Genomic DNA, 17510 nt, shown 5'->3' with positions numbered 1-17510 from the left:
TTAATTATTAATATTCCGAATTAACCTATGGTTAATTTGAAAAAAAAAAAATCTCAATAATTATGCCCGCTCGTTCGAGCGTACTCTCAGATTATGAATATTTATTATCAATAATAACAAATAATTATTAATTATTAATATTCCAAATTAACTTACTGTTAATTTGACCAAATAAATACAACCAGACCTCGTCCGCTCGTCCAAGCGGACTCTGTAATGATCTAATTTTTAGAAAGGGAGTTAACACTACTTCTTGTGAAGTAGATTAATCATTTATAATTTATGAAAACTTAAGAACAGCTTGTAGCAAAAATCGATCAAAAAGTGACTTTTTCTGTGAGGCAAACAATACAGTCCATTTGATTATAATGGGATTTATTGATTAGTCTAACATATAACAAACAAACGCACAAACATAATGTCAAACATAGAACAAACGTGGAAAAGAGAACAATCAAGGAAATTAAGAGTTTAGATAAAAGAATGGCAAATCTACCTCAGTTCCACACACTATTAAGAATAACCAAGATTATAAAAACACCTTTTTTTTCAGGAGCACAGCTTTATTGCATAACTAAATACCTGGATTTGGTGGGGTTTTTCTGTCTCTCTTTTTGCGAGTTCTTTCGATGCGCTGGAGGATAGAGTCCTTTGATGTCCTTCTTGAGGCGTGAAATTTGCACTGCAGGTCGGAGGGTACGCAAGGCGCAAACTTGCGAAAACTGGGTTTCTTTGCTGGAAAAATAAGAAAAGCGCAGACTCAAGCAAGGCACACAGGTACAGAACTGCGGGTTGCCCCCTTAAAGGGCATTGGGCATTGGGAGTAGTCTGATTTGAACTGTTGATAAAGTTACACCCATCTTCTACTGACTGACATATGGTTTCGTGGCAAAGTTTGAGCGGGAGATTTTCTTTGACTCTGGACCACTCCTATGCATAATGAGGGACCTCCCTCATCACACAGCTTGACCTTAACTATGAGCATTAAATAATGCAAACCGTACAAGTTATTATCATGCACTCAGCGTCATGTGTTGTAAAATAGCAGGAGAAACGTAATGATACTAAACACGACACTCTAAACACACGTTAGCTGGCACCTAGATATTTCTATACCGTATAAGGCTCAAAAAGGACTTTATAAAAGCATGCATATACTGTTTTAACTACTTTCACCATAGGGCAGAGTATATAGATTGCCAACACACATTACATATCATTTGGAGTGAGCTTTGAGTTCTAATAGTTTTTTTCAATAGTGTGTGTCTCAGGGGTGCGTGTGGGTATCGAAAAAGGTAGGGGTAGTCTGTCTCGGGTTGCAAAGATGCACCCAAGGAACAGAGTTTCTCCCTTCTCCCCATCTACAATATAGATTAAGCAGGTGTCATGCACAGCGACCTTCTTCTCCAGACCTTATGGAGCCAGAGGACATTAATGTCAGGCTCGTGAGAAATATGGTCTCTTAAAGCGATCATCCTTTCTTCAGCTAAGGCCAAATGTATTGCCAAATGTGTTTATTTTTGCAATAACGACAAAAGAGTTACTCTATAAATAAATCAGAATGCAGTCTCTACAACTACTAAAATTTCATTTTCAACAATAAGATAATTATAAACTAAATTTAAGTAGCTTATATAACAAAAAGCATAATGAGAGAAATAAGGGGGTACATGGAAATAAAACAAATATCAATTAATAGTCCATCACTCTTTAGGCTACTAGATGGTAAATGTTGTGTTAATTGAGAGGGAGACTCAGGAGATTGTTGATCCATTTTCAAGCTTTTTAATATAAATCACAGTGACAATGTAACACTTGCTGAAATGGATAACTGGGCTTCAAGGCAGGCGTTGTCAAACAAAGCAGTGGTCAGGCCACACAGAGAGATATCATAAACGAGAATCAAGGCAAGGGTCAGGTCTGGCTGCATAGAATCATACACGAGTACACAGGCTGGGTTCGGGGCAGGTAGAGAACAATTACAATCAGGAATACAAACAAGTGGACAACCAGTAAAACCCTCCAGAGAAATACATGAATTGCTCAGAAATGTCCACTTAGCAAAACAAGACTTCGCATGAATTAGAGTAAGATTCTGTATATACACACACAGGGTGGGCCATTTATATGGATACTGTCAGGAAGAAACCACAGATTCAATTTGCAGGTGAAGATTTCCGCCTCCGACGGAGAATCAAAACTATAAAAGAAAAAGCACTGAATCTAAAAGGTCATTCAGGCAGCAGTAACTAATACTGGACTGCCTACAAGAGAATGCCTGACAGCGGAGCACATGGCGAACTGTCACAACAAAGAAGATGTGCTCCGCGGTGAAACATGAAGGCGATGCGCAAGACAACAAATCACAAACAGGTAGGTCTACACACACTCTTCACACCAATATAGTTGCTGACTCCAGGTACCCAGATTCTGTGACACCAGGCAGCGGAGAGTTTTCTCAAGATCCTGGTTGGCTCGCTCAGTCTGCCCATTGATCTGGGGGTGAAAACCTGAAGGCAGACTCGTAGAGGCCCCGGTCTGTCTGCAGAACTCCAAAACCGAGAGACAAATTAGGCCCTCTGTCAGAGACCACATCCATTGGAAGGCCATGGATCTGAAAGACCTGGTCAATTACTACCTGAGCAGTCTCTTTTGCGGATGGAAGTTTGGGTAAGGGGATAAAATGGATCGCCTTAGAGAAGCGGTCCACCACCGTTAACACCACGGTGTTACCTCTCGATGGGGGTAAGCCAGAGACAAAATTAAGGACAATGTGTGACCAGGGGCGAGAGGGAATGGGGAGGGGTTGTAACAGACCAATGGGCGGCTGATTAGAAGTCTTATTTTGGGCACACACTGCACAAGCCAACACAAACTGCTTGGTGTCTTGGGCCATAGACGGCCACCAAAATCGCTGTTGAATAGTAGCCAGCAACCTCCGGATACCTGGGTGACAGGCTACTCTGGATTCATGACCCGCACTGGAGGACTTCCGGTCTTAACCAAATTGGCACAAACAGGCGACCCCCCGGGCACCCTGCCGGTGTTTCCCCTCCTTGACCGGCCTCTCTCACCCGCCGCTCGACGTCCCAAGAAAGAGACCCCACCACCACTCACCCTAAAAGGATGGCTTCTGGGGTAACATTTTCTCCAGGGACGTCGAATAGCCGGGAGAAGGCATGAGGTTTGACGTTCTTGGATCCAGGCCGGTACGAGAGGGAAAAGGTGAATCGACCAAAGAAGAGTGCCCAGCGAGCCTGATGCGAATTCAATCTTTTGGCTGAACGGATATATTCTTAATTTTTATGATCCGTCCAGGTGTGCTGCTCCCTCCAATCGGTGGTGTCACTCCCCCAGAGCCAGCCTGACTGCCAGCAACTCTATGTTACCTATGTCATAGTTTCGTCCGCCTGGGCTCAGGCGGTGGGAGAAGGCACAAGGATGCACCTTCTCATCCCTAGAGGACCGCTTAGACAGGACCGCGCCTACCCCCACTTCTGAGGCATCCACCTCAACAAAGTCGTTTAGGATCTGGAAGAGAAAGAACAGGAGCAGTGATGAAACGGGACTTTATAACATCAAAGGCCTCCTGAGCTCGACTGTTCCATATGAACGGTACCTTAGGAGAGGTGAGAGCTGTTAAGGGTGCAACGACCGAGCTGAAGTTCCGAATTAATAGCCTATAGAAGTTGGCGAACCCCAAGAACTGCTGCAGAGCCTTTTTAGAGTTGGGCATTGGCCACTCGGCCACGGCCCTTACCTTAGTGGGATCAGCCTTGATCCTCTCCGTCGAGACAATATGCCCCAGGAATGAAACAGACTTTGTGTGGAACATGCACTTCTCTGCCCTGACGTAAAGCTGGTTCTCCAGCAGCCGCTGCAGCCCCTGTCGAGCATGCTGAGTGCATACCTGCTTGGAAGGGAAAAAGATGAGGATATCATCAAGGTACACAAAGACAAAACTATTCACTCTCACTATTCACTATTCACTAACTATGTCTCTCAGCACATCATTGACCAGGGCCTGGAAGACAGCCGGGGGATAAGTGAGCCAGAAAGGTAGGACCCGATATTCAAAGTGTCCCGTGGGTATGTTAAATGCTGGCTTCCACTCATCCTCCTAACGTATCCGCACCAAGTGATAGGCGTTGCGGAGGTCTAGCTTAGCAAAGACCTTGGCTCCCTGCAATAACTCAAAGGCAGAAGACATCAAAGGCAGAGGGTATCTGTTCTTAACAGTAATGTCATTGAGACCTCTGTAGTCAATGGAAGGACAAAGAGAGACATCCTTCTTTTTAACAAAGAAGAGCCCAGCCCCACCCGGAGAGGAAGAGGGACGAATGAGATCAGCTTTTAATGACTCTTGAATGTACCTGTCCATGGCCTCTCTTTCAGGACGTAAAAGGGAATACAACTGACCCCTGGGTGGAGAAGAGCCTGGGAGGAGCTCAATCATATGGATGGCACAATCATATGGTCGTGGGGAGGTAAGGAAGTGGCCCAGGACTTGCTGAAGACCCGACGCAGATTGTGGTATTCCGACGGGACTCTGGAGAGATCTTCAGCTTCGACCTGCAACACATGAGAAACAGAACCAGAAGACAGACTCCAAGATAACACAGAACTAGTTGACCAATCAACATGAGTATTGTGTTTGGTTGGCCACGGGTGCCCCAATACTACAGGAGCACTCGGGGAGTCCGATAAATATAAATTAATATACTCACGGTGATTGCCAGAAAAAATAAACTTACAGAAGGAGTGGAATGGGTGATGGAGGTGATGGTAAAAACATTCAGGGAACGAAGAGTGATAGGAGAGGAAAGAGGGATAGCAGGAATGCCCCAGGACTCAGCGGTGGTGCTGTCTAAAAAGTTGCTCTCGGCTCCGGAGTCGATCAGGGAAGAGCACGAATGGACGACGAGTGAGGTACGATATGTGGGGGTGTCAAAGCAAGGGACTGTGCCCACCAGAACCCCCCTGTACTACTGGTGAGCTGGGGCTTTTAACGGGCACCGGACAGCCTGATGACCCAGTTTCCCACAGTACAGGCACAGACCCCTAGCCAACCGATGTCCTTTCTCCTGCGTGGTTAGTCGCAGATGCCCCAACTGCATCGGCTCCTGATCAGGAATAGGTGGAGTGTGGAGCAAGCATGAAAAACCCTCCTCAGCTCTCCAGGAGGAACGGGTCCAGCTGGTGGTGGAGTCAGAGAGCCACAAACAATGACACCAAAAGAATGGCCTGACAGGGCAGAAGAGAGATGAGTAGAGGAGGCAAGAAACGAAACCGAAACTAATATCTATGAAGCAAAAGTGATAAACAAGACAGGACAGGACAAAACGCGAATCTAGAGCGAGTGAGCTAGTAAAACACACAAGACAAGCGCAAACGGGAATTAAATAGAGGAGAAAATCAAAGAGCTACAGGTGACAATAATCATTGCTTAATAAGATAATAACTAGGATAACAAGGAGGTGGGGAAAAGGATACGCTGACAGCGAAGCACATGGCGAACTGTCAAAACAAAGAACATGTGCTCTGCAGTGAAACATGAAGGCGACACGCAAGACAACAAATGACAAACAGATAGGTCTACATACTCTTCACAGATACACCTTAATAAAATGGGAATGGTTGGTAATATTAATATTTAAGTTTGTGGCACATAGGTATATGTGAGGGGGCAAACTTTTCAAGATGCTTGGCGACCATGGTGGCCATTTTGAAGTCACTCATTTTGGATCCAACTTAGTTTTTTTTTTTATAGAAAGACATACCTAATGTATTGGTAATTTCACAAGAAAAACAAGCACACCATTGTTTTTCTTGTAAAATTTCAAATAAGTTTCATGTGTCAAATGACCATCTTCCTATTGAAAAAACAAAAGTTGGATCATCACCCATCTTGGAAAGTTTGCCCCCTTACAAATACTAATGTGCCACAAACAGGACGTTAATATCACCCCTTTATTCCCATTTTATTAAGGTGTATCCATATAAATGGCCCACCCTATATATATATATATATATATATATATATATATATATATATATATATATATATATATATATATATATATATATATATATAGGGTGGTTCTCCTGAACGGAATTGTGGAATTTTAGTTTAGTTAATGGCTTGTATTCCAGTGATGATAACATCTGCTGGTTGATAAGGGGTATAGCCGGGGTCGAGATGGTTACAGAACCCCCCTCTGTGTGTGGCTCTTGATGCAAAGAGGCAATTGACACCAGCTTCTTCCATGCAGTCAAGGGGCCGGCATCTCTGGGTGAAGTGGGTGGAATTCCTGGGTTCGAGATGGATTAATAATGTTCTCCTGATTGACCCAAGACCTCTCCATAGGGCCGAACCCTTCCCAGTCTACTAAGTATTGTAGATTTGGCGTCTGCAATTCAGGATCTTATGTATTTGGTATGCCTCCTCCCCATCGATAAGGATGGGTTCTGAGGTCTGTGCACCATCTACCAACTCCCTTTCAACCGGAAAAAGCAGCAGGTTTAAGCAGAGATGTGAAATGTCGGAAAAAGCTACAAATGTTGTGAACAGCTACAACTGAGAAGGGAGAAAAGCTCCAAAATGAAAGATAATTATTGAAATCAGACCTGGCCCATGACACATTTAATAAGTGTAAGTAAAAGGCTGTTTACTTATTTATCTAGCTTGCAAATTATGTATTTAATTGTGTTTTGTTACTTGTAACCAGTTGAATTGTATCAGGTTAACTCTTTAGAATCTCATATCGCGTCTAATGCCACGTTGAAAACATGACGCGTGCCACTTTGTTTACAGATTTAAAAGCGTTTGTGAGCTTGTGTTAAACTGCCGTTTGCTGTTGAATATGAATGTGTGTCATAGTTAAGAAGGGAGCAATAAGCTCGTGTTTGACTACACTGCTTTTGGTGGTAAAGTGTTTGAATAATACTGTTGAGTAAGTTTTACTATGAAGCATGTTGTGCTGCGATTGGATCCTATACCAATGTTGGGGACCCAGGGGCTGGACAAACCGTGCTGGGCATTTGTCTCGCGATGAACGCTGTCAACCAATCACAACAGGCTGTCATAGGTCTAATTCGCGCAGATTAGCTTCGCTCTAAAGCAGGTCGCACACCAGAAGCGCCGCTCGGCAGCGCGCAGCGCCATGTATTTTAGAATTCTAAACATAGGTTTCTATCAGAATACACACACCGGCGCCGCAAGTCGGCGGCTGTCGGCGGCGCCCGGCGACGGCTCAGGACGCAGTTCATTTTTCAGCCGCGCCACAGAGCGCCATCTGATTAGTTTCATGTTAAATATCATTCGAATGTGCGTGTCTGGTAGTGTTGGGGTACTCGACCTTGGACTCGGACTCGAGTCCGGACTCGAGTCCAGTTTTGATTGGACTCGGACTTGTCACGGACTTGGGTAAACTTTTACTCGGACTTGACTCGGACTTGGACATTTTGGACTCGGAAAATATCACGAGTCCAGTCGAGTCCACATCATTTCCAAAACAAATATAAGATATTTAAAATGAATAAATAACAGCAAAAAACTATAACAAGAATTAGCGATCTCTCTGGCTGCATGCCAGCTTTTATTTATGCCACCGCACCGTACCAGCAGGCAGCAGCAGCACGTCATCACCTTAAACGTGTAACCAGAAATAGCCATATCACACAATGCGTGGCTAAGTTTAGGACAATAATGTCTTCAAAATCAGCAATAATTTGTCTTCTACCGACATGTTAAAAGAAAACAAAGAAAGGTGAGAGCTTATTTACTTGAATTGTACATTCATATCGTAGGGATGATGTTAAAACATACTGGCGATATTGTTTTGTTGTTTATATTTGTGTCAATATATCCGCAAATAACTGCCAAATTCAAAGTTTTGCGCTTTGGCTCTGAGCCAGAGAATTATGCGTTCAGCGCTTGATTTAAGCCAGGGCTTCTCAAATCCGCACTCCTTAATATTCAAATTTTTCCTGTAACTCTTGTAAAGACATCCCGCTATCATCCCGATTAATTTTCCAATTCTTCCACCTTATGCTTAATCTTTCTATGAAAAGTGAAAGTACCATCAACACAGCGATCTGAAATGCGATGGAACTGCAAGAGCTGTTCAAGAGAATTGTGCTTTTGCTTTATTTTGGCTTGAAAGCACGTTAAAATGAATACAAAAACGTCTGCATTCACTTTCTTTCCATTAAAGATGTGCGTCGATCATCACATTTCTGAATCAGTGTAGCCTATACATGCTGACTGACGGACGCGTTCCGTATAATAAACTCATCCCAGATCCCAGATCAGCTTCTGCTTTTGAGGGTAAGGTTAGGAGAGTATAACGAGTGTGTAAAATTACAGTAATTAAATGATGGAATAGCAAAAATGTTGTAATAATATAATATGCAACTCCAAGCTAAATTAAGTCAATATAAGCACAAATGGATTTAATGTAGAGTTATATTCAAATCCAGACAACATTCAGAATGGATAATCACTGGACTAAGTCCACAAATTCAAGCAATAATTTAATCTTTTTAAAGATAGAATGAGGTTTGACTTTGTGTAAAAAATAATATTCAGGTAATATTTTGATGAGAGACATTGGAGAGATTAGGGGTGCCTGCGTACACATTGTGAGTCATCTGTGTGAGAATAAACATTACTGATTGTGAGTAGCAGTATATATCTGCCCTACATGTTGAATATGCAAGAGACAATCTGATAATGACACATTTCTGATTCTATTTATATGTAGTCAATGACAGAGTGCAAGAATATGTGTATTGCATAATTAATCATCTCAAATGTTTCATTTTAAAATGATTCAGAATGATGCATAGTTGTATGCTGATGTCATCATCACTGTCTTTTGAACTGAGGACCAGGACCATGACCTATCCTCAAAAGCCCCCCACCCTCTATATATATATATATATATATATATATATATATATATATATATATATATATATATATATATATATATATTATATATATATATAATTTTTTTTAAATATATGAAAATTATTATTATTATTATTATTATTATACAATTAATATTCTAAATAAATAACAGAAATTGTCCTAAATGTAACTGGAACACAAAGACACAACAGGAGTGATGTATTAAGATCATTTGAGAAGTCTTTTGCAAGAATATTAATTTAATTTGACAATTCCATAAGGTACAAAAAGATGTGTTTTATAGAATTATCTGTGGGCTGCACGGTAGCGCAGTGGGTAGCACTGTCGCCTTACAGCAAGAAGGTCGCTGGTTCGAGCTACGGCTGGGTCAGTTGATGTTTCTGTGTTGAGTTTGCATGTTCTCACCGTGTTGGCGTGGGTTTTCTCCGGGAGCTCCGGTTTCCCCCACAGTCCAAAAACTATAGGTGAATTGATGAATTAAATTGGCCATAGCATATGAAGGGAAGGGCATCCGCTGTGTAAAACATGGTTGTTGGCGGTTCATTCCGCTGTGGCGACCCCTGATTAATAAAGGGACTAAGTCGAAAAGAAAATGAATGAATGAATGAATGAGAATTATCTGTTGTCTTTTTAGACCTGAATTGTGAACTGTTTTAGGCCTAATTTTACCTGTCTGACTCTTCATCCTTCTTTTCTGCTTCATAGCATGTTTAGTTAAAATAAGATCATCATCATATTGTTTTAATTTTTGTTTTGTCCACTTGCAAAACTTACACAGGTTTCACAATGCATAATCGCTGCGTATTTTTTAGAGGTGTTCCAGAGTTGCAAAAACTTCTAAGTATTTGGAATGTACACTTGCTTTATTAAAATGAAAGAATGTCCAAGACAAAGCTAATAAGTGTCTTATGAGTATATCTACACTAGCAGTGGAATTTACTGGAATTCACCTGAAATCTTGCCTAGGGCTCCAAATTGGTTAGGGCTGGGCCTAATCATGATCATGCTGGATAATTGCGCGCACACGCCTGTTTTAACACACTGCAGCAAATCAATCATTTGAATGGAAGAAGATGTCGGCCTCACTGAAAAGAATTGATTAAGAGAATAGACAGTTCAAAGTTCAATGAACAGATAAGTATGTGTTTATTTTGCCCTAAGCCAGCTCGAATCAGTAACCTTCTTGCTGTGAGGCCATTGTGCTACCCACTGCGCCATGGTGCTGCATCTTATGGATGTTTATTAAAAACAAGTTATGTAATATCAATTGTTTCATACCTTTGACCTTAATAAAAAAAATTCAGATTTGGAACTTTTAATGCAGACATTGAGAACCCCTGTTTCAGGCTATCATTAACAGATAGACCCAGATCATGTGCCTAGAAATCTGCACTGGACTATTTTTTCAGTCTGATTCCCACTGGTTTTATTTTGCACCTAATCGCCCCTGCTATTTATTTACTCTTTGTTTATTTAGAACAAAATTCATCTGACTGTTGATTCCCTGTTAAGACAGCGGTGAAGCCAAATGGTCTCCCTTTGCTGAACCTTTATGTTCTGTGCAGATCTGGGTCAGTCCGCATGAATATGGTTTAATTTTCCACACTGGGGCTGATAACAGAGTTTTCTGGAATTAATGTAAAAAAATGCATTGTTGGCTTGGTAATGCAAGCGTAATTTAAACAAGAAATGTGAAAAAGTGGCATTAGAATAATCTCAAACGCGTGACTCTTGTAAAATAATAAAAATTCTACATATATCCTCCAATTTTCATTTTAATTTGAAGCAAGCTAACAAAAAATACAAGGCATTTTGTAAAAATGTACCAAAAGTTTAAAATTTTCATTTAACAGTTAATTGTTAATAGAAAAATATATTTGATTCATTATTATTATTATTATTTTACACTTTTTTACTTAGGTGGCACCATGGCTCAATGCTTAGCACTGTTGCCCCACAGCAAGAAGGTCACTGGTTCGAGTCTCGACTGGGCCAGGAGTGTTTCTGTGTGGAGTTTGCATGTTCTCCGTGTGTTGGTGTTGGTTTCCTCCGGGTGCTCCGGTTTCCCTCACAGTCCAAACACATGCAGTATAGGGGAATTTAATTTACTAAAATGGCCGTGGTGTGTGAGTGTGAATGAGAGCAAATGGGTTGCGGCTGGAAGGGCATCCGCTCTGTAAAACATATGCTGGACTAGTTGGCAGTTCGTTCTGTGGCGACCCCTGATAAATAAGGGACTAAGCCAAAAGAAAAATTAATAAATGAGTTTTAAGACTGTCTGGACTCGGCCGGACTCGACTCGGACTCGGATGTTAAGGACTCGGACTTAAGTCCGACTCGACCCCTTTTGGACTCGGACTTGGACTTGTACTCGACTGGTTAAGGACTTGGTCTCGACTTGGACTCGACAAAGGTGGACTCGACCCCAACGTCTGGTGTGTGATACTTTAATCTGTCATGTACGCGCCGTGTCGCGGCGCCGAGCGGCGCTTCTGGTGTGCGACCTGCTTAAGAAGTTTGGGAAAAAATGCATCGCTGAACAATTCATATGGGAGTGGCTGGGATAATTTGGTAAAAATAAATTCATATAAGACCATGAAAGTGTTTTTTGACCTTGCATGCATATCAGCATGTTGTTTGAGACCCATATAACTGATTTTTGACCCTTTTTAATGTATAATATGGGCTCTTTAAACCGACGCTCTGGGGTCATAAAAAAATCTCAGGATGGTCTTCGAAAAAGAGTAGGGGTTAAACCCTGGCATCCTGGCCAAATTTAAACACTGATCTCTGCCCATCCTGGCTCCTAACCATCCTCATGTCATAAGTAGCTTTATCATTCAGTCTCCTCCTCTTCTTCTACCAATCAGCTGGTGGTTTCTGTGCGGTCTAGCGTAATATGGCTGCTGTCGCATCATCCAAGTAAATGCTTCACATTGCTGGTGGATGAGTATATATAAATGTACTATATAAATGTAAGTAATTATAATTGCCTGGCGCTGTATTCAGGCATATGATGACACTAACGATCGGCTTCGTTCTTGAATCTCCTTACAGCTTGTCTTAAGTGAATGTGAGCTGAATACCATGTAGCCTCACTTTTCCTTAACCAGTCATACACTGCTGGAACATCTGTGGGGTCACCTGACCAAGGGAATAACAGTGGTTGATATCTTAAAATTAGTGCTGTCAATCGATTAAAAAAAAAAAAAAAAAAAAAAAACCTAATTAATCACATTTTTTTTCGCGAAAATTTATTGCGAGTAATCACATTAAAAGACTAAAACTTTTTCATTTTCGCTATTCAAAGTCATTTTTGATATTTAAATGTAAAATTTATTTAAACGCTAGACAAAAACTATTTAAATTCAAAATGTAATTCTTTCTTAGAATTTTTTTTTTACCTTGTAACGCATATTTCTTCATGTCAACAACATACCCACAATAAATCATAAACACATAAAAGACATTGCAAAATATGGAAAATTATAATAACAATAAAGTATTGAATACAAACAATTGCACTCATTGAAAAGTTGTATTGCTGTGAGTTGAGAACATTAATTATTAGGAGTGTCAAAATTAACCGTTTATTCAGTGCACCGCGATGCAGACGCAGACAATTCGGTATTGGTTCAGTAATAACCATAACCGGTTATTACTGACGTCATTTACCTCATATGCGCTCTGTCACGAGGGAGGCGAGCGCGAGTAAATACAACGATCTAACTACTTAAAACTCATAAACTGTGCACAATTTCACTGTGTGTGTTTGCTGGATCAGTCTTTCACTTTTTTCTCTCTCTCTCTCTCTCTCTCTCTCTCTCACACACACACACACAGTGGCCCATTTGACCTGCTGGCATGACTTTTCTTATCCTCTCCTGGATACAGAAACGAACACGAGTCTGCAAAGTTTTTTCCACCGTGTCTATCATGCATCAGCTGTGATCGCCGCTGCCGCCCGCCGCTTATCAGTATCACTCATCTGTGAAGAGTGCAGCGCGCAAGAGCCAATCGCAACCGTTTTTGTTGAGAGTGTGACCAATCAAAGATGTGTAAGAGAACTAGACAAGGATCACAAAGTGAGCTGGATATTTATATTTGTTTATATTATTTGCTAAATGCTCGTGTTGTTTAAAGGTACAGTTTATATTTCTGACTATTTGTATTAAATGACAAAATTGTATAACAAATAGTATATAAATATATTCATACATTTTAATACAAGAACTGCTGCTGTGAAGAAAATATAAAACTGTGTATGAAAAGCACCGTCAATGCACCGTGATGCACCGAAATATCGAATTGAACTGAATCGATGGCATGATAATCGTAACCGAACCGAACCGAACCGTGAGACTAGTGTAGGTTCACAGCTCTATTAATTATGAAGCAAACACAACTTTGCTTAGTCCTCCTTTGCATTCAACCAGTTGCTAAGACAGTCCAGTCTGTTGTCATTATTGGGGGACAATGTGGCCCTTTTCTTTTGAATGATGTGAGCTGAGAGCGAAATCTCACGGCTATTCGTAACTTTTTGATTTAGTGGCTACAGACAACAACGTTTAGGCAGGTTTATTACTAAGAAAAACAGACACACACACACATAGACACAGACACACACAATGCACGCAGGACAGGGCAGCCGGAGCGACTCCCTTCAGATTTAACATGCATGATCATCTTCATCAAATTTGCTTAAACTAAGCGTTCCAAAGTATGGCTGTATTTCACAAGGATTCTGACACAACAAAACAAAGCATATGCTTTACAAAAGTTGCGTTAAAGGGGGAAACACATCAAACTTAATGAAACATTGGAGGGTGTATGCTGTAAGGCAGAGGAATGCGCTGTCTTTGATAGCTCGTGACTTCATCTGGCTCTTTCTGAGTACATTTATATGGACACCAATACTCTGATTTTAATATGATTAAAATAATACTATATTACTATATGACTTATAAAGAGTCTACCATGTCAGCAGCGATTTTTGATTACCTTAAAGGACCACTGAGTCACAAAATGCGGAAGTTTTTCTTTCCGTTCACCATGTGGTATCAAATTCCATTAAAACAGAAGTCGAAAGTTAAAAATGAAACACCTGAAATTGCATGAAACTCTAGAGGAAACGCTGGATAGCCTGGTAATGCAACATTAATTGTTTTATACTGAAACTTGCCTTCAAAAAGTACTTCCTTGGTCTTATCCATATTTCTTTGAATGTTGAACACATGTCAGCTACAACAAGAAAAAAAACTGCAACTCTGTTAATTGCGCTAATTTTGTTAACACGTTTAATATTTCAAATTAATCCCATCTGTAAACGCACTAATTTTGATCCAGTGACATGCTTATGGAGGTAATTCTGTAAATACTTTGCCAACATTAATTATTGATTTCAGTCAGTCTGGTTGTTGCAGCGGTATGTTCTGAGGAATCTGGTTAATTGTTTATTCAATTTCTCCACCTGACTATTGTATTGGGGGGGGGGGGATATTGGGATGTAAGGATAATGTTAATATTGAGTTTTTGGCAGAATACCCTCCATACTCTGAAACTATGCCGTATGGTAGTTCATAGAAACAAAATACACAGTTAAACAGATGCTCTGCTGTCTCAAGTGCAGATGGGAGCTTAGGATGTGGTATCAAACGACAGACCTTAAAGAATCAATTAATAACAGTGGGAATGGTTGTTTTGCTTTGAGAAGAAGGTAAGTCATTGCATGTTCTTCTCGTTTTGCGTGGGTTTCCTCCAGCTGCTCTAGTTTCCCCCCACAGTCCAAAGACAAGTGCTAAAGGTGAATTGAATAAGCTAAATTTACCGTAGTGTTTGTGTTGGTGTGAATGCAATAATGTATAAGTGTTTCCCAGGGCTGGGTTGTGACTGAAAGGGCATCCGCTGCGTAAAACATATTGCTGGATAAGTTGGCGGTTTATTCCACTGTGGTGACCCCTGATATTAAAGGGACTGTAGATGTGTATGAATGAAAAACGTTAGATACTTCTTTGTGGAACTGCGGTCTCGTCGTCTTCTTTATTCACCAACCAACACACTACAATTTCCATGTTATACACGTAACTTTCTAAGGGCATTCTCAGTAACCTCTTACAAACACAAGGGGGAGTCAAGCAACCATAAATAAAATCTACATCCCCCCTCTTAGAAGACGACACCAGAGCATGTATTACAACTAAAATAGAATGCACAACAGCAAAAGAAAGATTTTAACTGCTATACACACACATTATATATACATTTAAATAGCATAGCTGAAACTTAGCTTTACCTAATATAAAAATGCATAAGAACAGTAAATAGCATAAGACTAGTAAACAGCATACAGTTAAAAGAACCTAGACTAATGCAGTGTAGGTGGTGAGAAGAATCTGAGCTTATATAGTCTATTCTTTTTATAGGGGGTTTTGATATTCATCCTGAGCGGGTGACAATTACAGGTGGTTCCTGCACCTGTTCTGTCTGCGGTTGGTCGACATTAGGCTGGGGCTCTGGCAGAGGTACACTGTTAGCGTTAAGCGGGACCTCTCTTGTTGTAGGTTGGGTGTATTGTTCAGGTGTATGTAGAAGGTGGCACCTGTTTCTTACATAAGTTGCATCTCCTTTCTGGACCTTAAAGCTGTTTGGTTGTAGAGCTGTCCCTATTACTGTTCCCAACTTGTCATATCCCCTGTCTGTCTGTATCCTTACTGTCTGCAGTGGGGTCAAACGACTGGCTGACCTGTCATAATGTGCCTTTCCTCTATGTCTGTTCTGTGTTACAATTGCCCGGATCTGTGTTTTAATGCTCGGCACATACATGGCTTTGGTCATGGGAATGAGGGTTTTTGTGTATCGAGAAAGCAAACGCTGGGCTGGAGAGGGCAGTCCATCTCTTGGAATGTTGCGTAGATTAAACAGTGCCACATATACATCTGTTCCATCACATGTGCATTTTTCTAACAGGTGTTTGGCTGAATGTACAGCCCTCTCAGCTAGCCCATTTGACTGAGAGTAGTGGGGGCTGCTTCTGACATGGCAGAAGTCCCATGTATAGCCAAATTCTTAAAACTCCCTGCTTGTGAAATATGTTGCGTTATCAGTCATTAGCTGCTGGGGAACTCCATGGGTGGCAAAGTGATGCTTTAGCCTGGTAATGATGGTCACACTGGTCATGTTTGGGAGCTGATTGATTTCAAACCAGCTGAAGTACGAGTCGACAACCACTGTTCACTGTAGATGTTCTTTCCCCCTCTCTTTAAAACATCTGCTGCTGTAAGGGCCCATGGCAAGTCTGGTATTTCATGTAGTTGAAGGGGCTCCTTTGTTTGGTGTGGCCTAAGGGCATTAGAAGAAGCACACCTGGAAACTTCCTGCTCAGTGTCCTGGTATATGCCACGCCAAAACATGGTTTCTCTGGCCTTGCGCTTTGTTGCTTCTATGCCTGGGTGACCTTGATGCAGCTGCCTGATGTCGTTGCAGAGAGTGGGGAATGACAAAACGCTGTCCACGGAGCTGCAGGCCATTATCGACTGTTAGTTCATTCCTTATGGCATAGAACTGCCTAAGGTCATGTGGTAGCTTCTTTGATGAATCAGGCCAAACCACGGAAATTATCTCAGATAAGCACCTTCATTGATAGTCTGCCTGTGTCTCCTGTCTCAGTTCCTCAATTCTCCTTGAGGAGAGTGCTTCCACTGTCATCACATCATAGTCTTCAATAGTGTCGGCCCAATCGGTGGAGGGCAGGTGTGCACGTGAGAGTGCATCTGCCAGGTATAGCTGTTTGCCTCTCTTGTAAATTACATGGAGGTTATAACGCTGCAGCTTTAGCATCATGCTCTGAAGGCGCGCAGAAGCCGAGTGTAGCAGCTTTTTCAGAATGGTGATAAGGGGCTGATGATCCATTTCTCTGGTTACTAGGTAGCCATATATATAGTCGTGAAATTTCTGACAAGTATACACAAGGGCCAGCAGCTCCTTCTCAATCTGAGCATATCGTGACTCAGTATCTGTAACCGCTCTTAAGGAAAATGCCACTGGTTTGTTGTTCTGTAGACAGACAGCACCCAGGCCATGCTTAGAGGCACTTGCAGACAACACCTCTGGCTGGTGCACGTCAAAGTACTAGAGTACAGGAGGACTCGTCAGGAGTTCTTTAAGTTTGGTGAACGCTGCCCTGTGGTGTTACTGCCAGCTCTATTCCACATCCTGAAGCAGGAGTTGACGCAGGGATGCTGAGATTTCGCTATAGCCTGGGATGAATTTTGACAAATAATTGGTCATTCCCAAGAACCTCTGAACATCATGCTTATCAGCGGGGACACCTGGCAACGGCACTTGTCAGGGTTCAGCTTAAGATTTACAGCACGAATTCTGTTCATGACCAGCCGAAGGCGCAGATCATGCTCCTCTGTTGTGCTGCCCCAAATAAGAATGTCATCAAAAACAACTGAACATGGCTGTCCTTCAAAGAGCTGCTTCATACACCTTTGGAAAACTTCGCTCCCTGTGGACATTCCATAGGGCATTCGGAGGAAGGCATATCAGCCCACCGGGGTCATAAAAATGGTCA

The 17510-nt window shown here is 41.6% G+C and overlaps 1 protein-coding gene and 1 long non-coding RNA gene across 4 annotated transcripts in view; one reads left to right on the top strand and one right to left on the bottom strand.

The window, feature by feature from the left end:
* pde4bb (phosphodiesterase 4B, cAMP-specific b) overlaps positions 1-17510 on the top strand; it is a 158009-nt gene that overhangs the window by 82458 nt on the left and 58041 nt on the right. The window lies entirely within an intron of this gene.
* LOC147846252 (uncharacterized) lies at positions 102-12134 on the bottom strand. Its single transcript, XR_015478348.1, has 3 exons — positions 11440-12134; positions 4276-5350; positions 102-911 (listed from the first exon to the last, which is right to left on the bottom strand). It is a non-coding gene; the product is annotated as an uncharacterized LOC147846252 (long non-coding RNA).

Source organism: Danio rerio, chromosome 2, assembly GCF_052040795.2.
Source record: "Danio rerio strain M-AB ecotype USA chromosome 2, GRCz13ab, whole genome shotgun sequence".
Classification (NCBI taxonomy): domain Eukaryota; kingdom Metazoa; phylum Chordata; class Actinopteri; order Cypriniformes; family Danionidae; genus Danio; species Danio rerio.
This window is presented reverse-complemented; position numbering and strand designations above follow the sequence as displayed.